This window comes from Caretta caretta, chromosome 3 (genome assembly GCF_965140235.1).
Source record: "Caretta caretta isolate rCarCar2 chromosome 3, rCarCar1.hap1, whole genome shotgun sequence".
Taxonomy (NCBI): domain Eukaryota; kingdom Metazoa; phylum Chordata; order Testudines; family Cheloniidae; genus Caretta; species Caretta caretta.
This window is the reverse complement of record NC_134208.1, coordinates 12,261,424-12,271,433: the sequence shown is the minus strand read 5'-3', so window position 1 is coordinate 12,271,433 and position 10,010 is coordinate 12,261,424.

Below are 10,010 nucleotides of genomic sequence, written 5' to 3'. Positions count from 1 at the left end.
AAGATGCCCATTGGAATCTCTTTTTTAAAAACAGGCTTGTTTCACTGCAATTAAAAATAGGTGCAAAAGGAAAAAAAAGAAAGAAAGACTATCTTTCCACTGTGTGTGTATTGCACCGAGCACAGAGGGTCCCCAATACTTCATTGGGGCTTCTAGGCACCACTATAATACAAAATGGTAGTGGCAGCTATGATGATAATAAATGCCCATCTACGACAGTGGAGAGACAAGGTGGGTAAAGTTATGCCTTTTATTATTTTTAATATCTTGTTAACTCACTCATCTTGTCTCTCTGATATCATGAGACCAGTAAGGCTACAACAACACTGCAAATATTGCAACATGTTATTTGCAATATTTAGCACAGATACTCTGCTTCCCCAGACCTGAAGAAGAGGTCTACTTAGCTTGAAAGCTTGTAACTTCCACCACAGGAGTTAGTCCAATAAAAGATATTAGCTCATCCTCCTTGTCTCGCTAACAGTCAGGATATTATCAGCTCTGTAAAATGCTACATCAAAATCTTCATTCATTCCTATCTAGTCCCACTAGGGGAAGCAGCTTCAGATCGAACACAGCTAACCGTTGTCTGTGTGTCCAAATGAGAGTATATAACAAGTAGGTGTCTTGTTTCCTCTTTACTGGGTTAGGTATCAGGATCAGTTTCACCTAGACATCTGAAATCTGCTAAATAGCTATTGTTACTAAATTAGAATGATACCCAATCCTCAAGTATAATCACCCCACTCCTGTAGTCCTTTTTACTGGTTCCGCAACTGAAACTGTACAGCTCTGCCCCTTCCTTGCTTCTCATCTCTTGGGTCCAATTCCTCTCTCCTCTCCTCTTGGAATCAGAGTAGCAGCTGTGTTAGTCTGTATCCGCAAAAAGAACAGGAGTACTTATGGCACCTTAGAGACTAATAAATTTATTTGAGCATAAGCTTTCATGAGCTACAGCCCGCTTCATGGGATGCATAGAATGGAGCATAGAGTAAGAAGATATATATATACATACGGAGAATATGAAAAGGTGGAGTAAGAAGCTAATTAATTAAGAAGAGCTATTATCAGCAGGAGGAAAAAAAACTTTTGTAGTAATAATCAAGATGGCCCATTTAGACAGTTGACAAGAAGGTGTGAGGATACTTAACATGGGGAAATAGATTCAATATGTGTAATTACCTAGCCACTCCCAGTCTCTATTCAAACCCAAGTTAATGGGTTTGCATATTTTGCATATTAATTCAAGCTCAGCAGTTTCTCTTTGGAGTCTGTTTTTGAAGCTTTTCTGTTGCAAAATTGCCACCTTTAAATCTGTTACTGAGTGGCCAGAGAGGTTGAAGTGTTCTCCTACCGGTTTTTGAATGTTATGCTTCCTGATGTCAGATTTGTGTCCATTTATTTTTTTTGTTTTTATGGCTGACTTAGAACAACGCTTCCTTAGCTCTCATCCCCTAACGCCCCTACTCTACTTGTGCTACATTGATGACATCTTCATCGTCTGGACCCATGGAAAAGAAGCCATTGAGGAATTCCACAAAAGCACTAACCCAGGAACCTATCCTTGCAACAAAGCCCGATGCCAACTCTGTCCACATATTTATTCAAGTGACACCATCATAGGACCTAATCACATTAGCCACGCCATCAGGGGCTTGTTCACCTGCACATCTACCATGTGATATATGCCATCATGTGCCAGCAATGCCCCTCTGCCATGCACATTGGCCAAACCAGACAGTCTCTTCGCAAAAGAATAAATGGACACAAATCTGACATCAGGAATCACAACATTCAAAAACCGGTAGAACACTTCAACCTCTCTGGCCACTCAGTAACAGATTTAAAGGTGGCAATTTTGCAACAGAAAAGCTTCAAAAACTGACCAATGAGAAACTTCTGAGCTTGAATTAATATGCAAACTAGATACCATTAACCTGGGTTTGAATAGAGACTGGGAGTGGCTGGGTCATTACACATATTGAATCTATTTCCCCACGTTAAGTATCCTCACACCTTCTTGTCAACTGTCTAAATGGGCCATCTTGATTATCACTACAAAAGTTTTTTTTTTCTCCTGCTGATAATAGCTCATCTTAATTAATTAGCCACCTTTTCATATTCTCTGTATGTATATATATATATATCTTCTTACTCTATATTCCATTCTATGCATCTGATTTAGTGGGCTGTAGCCCACGAAAGCTTATGCTCAAATAAATTTGTTAGTCTCTAAGGTGCCACAAGTACTCCTATTCTTTTTTTACTCTTGGAATAACTCAGCTGAAGTCAATACAGCTTCACTAGTGTAAAATTGGTGTGAGTGGAGAATCAGGCCTCTCCTGCAATTCCTCCACTCAGATGCTGAGTTCCACCAATTCTGCTTCTGTTCATGACCATTTCGCTATTTCCTGTGCTGTCCCCCTGCAATAGCCTGCCTGATCCCATGTTCTCAGCAGCCTCCTGGGTCCTTCAAATGTACCTCTTTCCACAGGCTCTCTTAGAGTGAGCTCAATTCTCCTCTTAGTTGTAGTGACTTCAATGGGGCTGTGTAACTGAAGGGGAGGATTTGGGCCCAATGTCACACACCTCCAAGCTAACCTTTGGCATCCTAGGCAAATCTAAATGTAAATTCTAAGCTAGTGCAATGTAACATGACCCTTGTAATGCGCAAATGCATAACCGTATTGCATGTCCCATGCTTCCCCCTCTGTCATGTCTCCCTCCAGCGTTTCATGCTGTGTCTAACCTAGGTTGGAAGATGTTTGGAGCCGTGACTCTGGACCTGATACTCCACAAAGTAGGTATAAAATGCTACCCGGTCAGGATGGTAACTCATGGCAAATGGCTACACAGCATGCAGGGGAGTGGAGAATTAGGTCTTATTGACCAGGTTCTGGTCCCTGCTCTGGCTGCTTTGTGTCTTTCCGATGGCGTCAAGTAGCTAGAAAGCATCCCTAATGAAGCTGGAGATTCCCCTCAGATAAGGGCATAAACCCAGCTTTAGATGACTCTATACCACCTGCCCTTGGCTCCACTGACAAGGAAGCATGTTGGAGGCAGAAGGAAGTATGGCCAAAGCACAATGCACTCCAGGGATCTGGGGTTAGCAGAACAGCCCCAGAAGGCCATTCCAGCTGGTGCCAGTTAGAGCACCTTTGAGGGTGAGGCTGCTCCAATTCGTGCTTGGGGTAAAATTAGCTCTTGGCAGCCTTCAAAATCAGAGGTGATGGAAAGGTGGTAAAAAGCCACTTATGCTCCCTGCTGGGGTGCAACAGTCAGGGCTCAGGTTCACCTGTGGATTTGTCCCCATGTCTTTATTTTCTCATTAAAGCACTATGCACACCCGTGTAACCATGGGGAAGAAAAGCAGCAGTAGCAGAAGAAGAAAGGACTAAGGATCCGCTCCTGCTCCCACCGAAGCTATTAGGCGTTTTGCTATCGACAGGAATGAGACTAGGATCAAGCCTTATATTTTTATAGTTGAGACCCTGAAAAGAGCTTGCTGGGTGCAGGATGGAAATATCCAGGAATATGCTGGCTAATGCATGTGTAGATAACAGCCCCAGCCCCTGGAATGAACTGATGTGTGCAGTAAACACAGGTGACAGGCATTGGCTAGAATGGGGCAGGAGCAGACAAATCATACATCTGCAATTTGGCTGGCAGATTCAGCTATCATAACAAATCACCGGAGGACATTTGGAGCTGTTGATATATGTTATCAGGACATGACATTAAATATCAGTTCTGGAGCAACTTTCCTCTCTTTGTAATGCATGGTATGTATTCTCCACTCTCTGTAATAGACAGCATAGACTGAGTATCCTACCTTAAATGGTCACTGATGGGAAAGTTCTTTCACTATAAACAGAAAAGATATGAGCGTTTGATGGAGCAGGAAGAGTCTGACTGCATATCTGTTTCAGTAGAAGCCAGTTCTCAGTGCACCTGTGGATCTGCTTACAAAACGAGCCATGAACACCAATAAAGACAGTAGTGACTCATCGTAAATTGCCATCATGTATTGTATTTATAACATATGTCATCAGAGAGGTTATGGGCTTCGCTCTACACTGCTTTGCCCCTTATGTGAAGTTATTTACATCTGTGCAGAGTGTAAACTGCTACCACCAATGTGAGGGAGAGGAGGGTACTGATTTTTTAGTATACATTCTGATTAGGCACCACTGCCCCATAGTGGGTTGACTCAGAACTGCTCTATTGAGCATCATAAGCCCTATACTGCTGTTAGCTGAGGGAAAGTCTCCTCTGGCTTAAATGGTGGGGTCCTGTGCTTTTGAGTAGTAGGATCTGAGTTCTATCCTTGTTGTCACAGTGAACCTCGTAAAGGTTGTGGTGTGAAGCAAGGGGAACCTATAAATCCCTTAGTGGCTATGATTTTGTTCTGACATTAAGAACAAATACAAACATCTTTCCTCACCCTAAGCACACAACAGCTAGAGCACCTGAGAAGTCAGAAAGGACTATGGCTCCAAGCCTCAAAATAACAAGGTTGATGGCTAAAAATAGCAGCCCATTGTTATTCATGACAGTGCCCCATGGCAGCAGTTGTATTAATAATTTATTTGAGCAAGTCAGTCCCTAGGAATGAAAAGAGACAGAGAGAGCAGGGATAATGGAATTGACTCCTATTACTTTGTGCTCCGATCCCAGAGCAGGTTCAGAGATCACCATGGTACCATACAAACTAACCTACTATCCAATCTAATAATAATAATTAATAATTAGTAATGCTTTACCTTTATATAGCATTGATCATCCATAGATCTCAGAGCACTTTACACGGGATAATGAAGCTTCACAAACCCCCTCTGAGTGGCACAGTTTGCCTGTGTAACCCACTGCCGCATGATGTTTTGAGGCTAAGAGCTTAGCAGGATTTTTAAAAATGGACATTTATATGGATACCAAGAAAACCCAGAGTTATAGTCAATAATAAAAATAAAGAGTTTGGGTGGGGATATAAGCCCTTACGCTTCAGGGTTTAGGCCAATCTCTAAATTTTGGGAGTCAGGAGGAAATTTTCCATGCGGACAGGTTATTTGACAACTACTTCCTTCAGGGTTCCTTGCACCTTCAGCTCTTTTTGGCCATTGTTGGAGATGGTAAGAACAGCACAATCTGCCCCACAGTGAAATTAATTGGCTCACCTAAAAGCACAAAATGTCTGTGTCAGAAGTAGGAACAGAAACCAGGCCTTCTGACTGAGCACAATGATTGGTGCTATGCCCAAGCGTGTGCTAGGCACTGCACAGAAGAAACAGGTAGTCCTGCCCTGAAGTACTTACAACAGGGATCGGCAACCTTTGGCATGTGGCCCATCAGGGAAATCCGCTAGTGGGCCAGGACAGTTTGTTTACCTGTAGCGTCCGCAGGTTCCGCTGATCACAGCTCCCACTGGCCGTGGTTCACCGTTCCAGGCCAATGGGGGCTGCGGAAAGCAGTGGCCAGCATATCCCTCAGCCCGCACCACTTCCCGCAGCCCCCATTGGCCTGGAATGGTGAACCACGGCCAGTGGGAGCTGCAATCGGCCGAGCCTGCGGATGCTGTCGGTAAACAAACTGTCCCGTCCCACCAGCAGATTTCCCTGATGGGCTGCATGCCAAAGGTTGCTGATCTTGATGTACAATATAGGATTATAAATGATAAAATATCTGGAAAAGGGGGTAAACAGGTGGCAAAATTTGCAAATGATAAAAAATTACTCGAGATAGTTAAGTCCAAAGCCGACTGTAAAGAGTTACAAAGATATGTCACTAAAGTGGGTGACTGGGGAACAAAATGGTAGATGAAATTCAATGTTGATAAATGCAAAGTAATGCACGTTAGAAAACATAATCGCAACTAGATATACAAAATGATGGGGTACAAATTAGCTGTTATCACTCAAGAAAGAGATCTTGGAGTCATCATAGCTAGTTCTTTGAACACATCTGCTCAGTGTGCAGTGGCTGTCAAAAAAAGCTAACAAAATGTTAGGAGCCATTAGGAAAGAGAAAGATAATAAGAGAAAATATCATAATGCCATTATATAAATCTGTGGTATGTCTACACCTTGAATATTGCATGCAGTTCTTGTCATCCTGTCTCAAAAAAGATATATTAGAATTGGGAAAGGTACAGAGAAGGGCAACAAAAATTAATAGTTTGGAACAGCTTCTGTATGAGGAGAGGTTAAAAAGACTGGTAGTTTCCAGCTTAGAAAAGAGGAAATAAGAGGGAATTTGATAGAGGTGTATAACATCATGAGTAGTGTGGGGAAAGTGAATAGGGAAGTGTTATTTGCCCCTTCACATAACACAAGAACTAAGGATCACCTGATGAAATTAATATGCAGCAGGTTTAAAACAAACATAAAGAAGTACTCCACACAGCTCACAGTCATCCTGTGGAACTTGTTATGAGGGGATGTTGTGACAGACAAAAGTATAACTGGGTTTGTCAAGGTTCCTCCCCCACTCTGAACTCTAGGGTACAGATGTGGGGACCTGCATGAAAAACCTCCTACGCTTATCTTTACCAGCTTAGGTCAAAACTTCCCCAAGGTACAAAATATTCCACCCTTTGTCCTTGGATTGGCCGCTACCACCACCAAACTAATACTGGTTACTGGGGAAGAGCTGTTTGGACGCGTCTTTCCCCCCAAAATACTTCCCAAAACCTTGCACCCCACTTCCTGGACAAGGTTTGGTAAAAAGCCTCACCAATTTGCCTAGGTGACTACAGACCCAGACCCTTGGATCTTAAGAACAATGAACAATCCTCCCAACACTTGCACCCCCCCTTTCCTGGGAAATGTTGGATAAAAAGCCTCACCAATTTGCATAGGTGACCACAGACCCAAACCCTTGGATCTGAGAACAAAGAAAAAGCATTCAGTTTTCTTACAAGAAGACTTTTAATAAAAATAGAAGTAAATAGAAATAAAGAAATCCCCCCTACAAAATCAGGATGGTAGATACCTTACAGGGTAATTAGATTCAAAAACATAGAGAACCCCTCTAGGCAAAACCTTAAGTTACAAAAAAGATACACAGTCAGAAATAGTTATTCTATTCAGCACAGTTCTTTTCTCAGCCATTTAAAGAAATCATAATCTAACACATACCTAGCTAGATTACTTACTAAAAGTTCGAAGACTCCATTCCTGGTCTATCCCCAACAAAGACAGACTATAGACAGACACACAGACCCTTTGTTTCTCTCCCTCCTCCCAGCTTTTGAAAGTATCTTGTCTCCTCATTGGTCATTTTGGTCAGGTGCCAGTGAGGTTACCTTTAGCTTCTTAACCCTTTACAGGTGAGAGGAGCTTTCCCCTGGCCAGGAGGGATTTCAAAGGGGTTTACCCTTCCCTTTATATTTATGACAGGGTTAAAAAAAGAATTAGATATGTTCAAGATCCATCAATGGCTAATAGCCAAGTTGGTCAGGGACACAACCCCATGCTTCAGGTGTCCCGAAACCTCTGATTGCCAGAAGCTGGGACAGGACAGTAAGGGATGGATCATTTGAAATTGCCCTGTTTTGTTTATTCCCTCTGAAGTACCTGGTACCAGCCACTGTCTGAAGACAGGCTACTGGGCTAGATGGACCATTGGTCTGACCCACTGTGGCCTTATGTTCTAGGAGTTAGACACAACCCAGCCAGTGAGGGCAAGATCAAAGAAGATGGGAAGAGAAGGGGAGTTGACTGGGGCTGCATCAATAAGGTCATGCAGCAGTGACTTGGTTAGGTCAGGTTTCAGAGTAACAGCCGTGTTAGTCTGTATTCGCGAAAAGAAAAGGAGTATTTGTGGCACCTTAGAGACTAACCAATTTATTTGAGCATAAGCTTTCGTGAGCTACAGCTCACTTCATCGGATGCATCCGATGAAGTGAGCTGTAGCTCACGAAAGCTTATGCTCAAATAAATTGGTTAGTCTCTAAGGTGCCACAAGTACTCCTTTTCTTTTTGGTTAGGTCAGGAACCCTTCCCTTTTTGTTTTCATTTTTTCACTTCTCATAGGCATTGAAGCGGAAATGAGTTTTAAGGAGGCATCTGGCCAAGCCTGGAAAAATGGTTGTGGGAAAGTGTTCCATCCCTTGGGACAGCATGGAAAAGGGGCTTTGTTTCTACAGACTCAGGTAGGCTGCTACCCCTGGAGTGCTGACCCTTGGTGGCTAATGTAAGCTCTTGAGTAAAAATAAACAGTGGCCTTCCAGTGAGCAGAACCTGTATTGGAACAAGCTGATGGTGTGTGGTTTGTAGTCTAGAGCTGTTAATAATCAACTTGGAGGCTTAAAGAGCAATAAAAAGGGGCCTCCAAGAGTTTCCACTGAGAAATAAAAATGTGTCCATCCAAGTATGTGCAGAACAGAAGGGACAAATGGTCACCATGCAGCAGGCGAATCTGACTTACAGCACTGAACCTGGCCGCTTTCAAACAGATGATCTCTGGACATGCCATAGAATCAGTCACAGAATCATAGAATCTCAGGGTTGGAAGGGACCTCAGGAGTTCATCTAGTCCAACCCCCTGCTCAAAGCAGGACCAATCCCCAGCTAAATCATCCTAGCCAGGGCTTTGTCAAGCCTGACTTAAAAACCTCTAAGGAAGATTCCACCACCTCCCTAGGTAACGCATTCCAGTGCTTCACCACCCTCCTAGTGAAAAAGTTGTTCCTAATATCCAACCTAAACCTCCCCCACTGCAACTTGAGACCATTACTCCTTGTTCTGTCATCTGCTACCTCTGAGAACAGTTTAGATCAGTGTTTCCCAAACTTGGGATGCTGCTTGTTCAGGGAAAGCCCCTGGCGGGCCAGGTGGCAGACGGTACATCCCTTGGCCCACGCCACTTCCCTCAGCCTCCAATGGCCTGCAGAGGCAAACTGCTGCCAATGGGAGCCGCGATCGGCTGAACCTGCTGACACGGCAGGTAAACAAACCCGCCCGGCCCGCCAGGGGCTTTCCCTGAACAAGTGGCATCCCAAGCTTGGGAAACACTGGTCTAGATCCATTCTCTTTGAAACCCCCTTTCAGGTAGTTGAAAGCGGCTATCAAATCCCCCCTCATTCTTCTGAGAATGCTCCCAGAGAGAGATCCAGCAAGCCTTGTACACACAGAAAAGCAAAGCCCTGGGCGCAGGTGGATTAGCATAAACAAGAGAAGAATTTGATGCATCGTTCCTAGGATTGCTAACATTTTTGGTTTGAATTAGTCTAGGTCACCCTGTTGAAAAGTGCTGGCCGATTTGACTTGAGTTAACAAAACAGGCAAGGGAGCCAGTGGAGAGGTTGAAAAGTACTTGCCTGCCAGCCCTGGAGAACAAAGTTATTAGCATAGCCACAGCACAGGTACAGCGCAGGAAGCAGGTGCGGAAGCTTTCCCTATGCAGCTGCATCCAATGTGCCTCAATCCTGATCTACAGTGGGACAGCTTCTTTGAGTCCTAATTGTGTGTTTATTTCTTCAGTGTATATAGCCATATAACTGTTATTATTTTTTTATGTGCTGTGCCTTTAAATTTATAGCAGTGACCTGGAGACATCTGCCATTTTGTGCTGGGTTCAGATGCAACCTGTTATGAAGGAGACACATCTACACCAAGCACTATCTTGGTCTTTACCTGTGTTCTTTCTTGTTTGATTGGCTTCCCTTCATCTACAGTAAAGGTCAATTGGACAAAAAGGAAAGAGCTACTCTGGGTCATGTTCACTCCCATCCTCATTGCCAGTTGTCTTTGCTGAATCTTCCATACTCAGAGCAACTTCCCATGGTAGCCATGTTCCACGTACACAACAGAACTGTACACAGATGTTGGGGGTGGCTCACGAGTGCAGGAAGCGCAGGAGGGGGGAGGGATAGCTCAGTGGTTTGAGCATTGGCCTGCTAAACCCAGGTTTGTGAGTTCAATCCTTGAGGGGACCATTTAGGGATCTGGGGCAAAAATTGGGGATTGGTCCTGCTTTGAGCAGGGGGTTGGACTAGATGAATCTGATGAGGT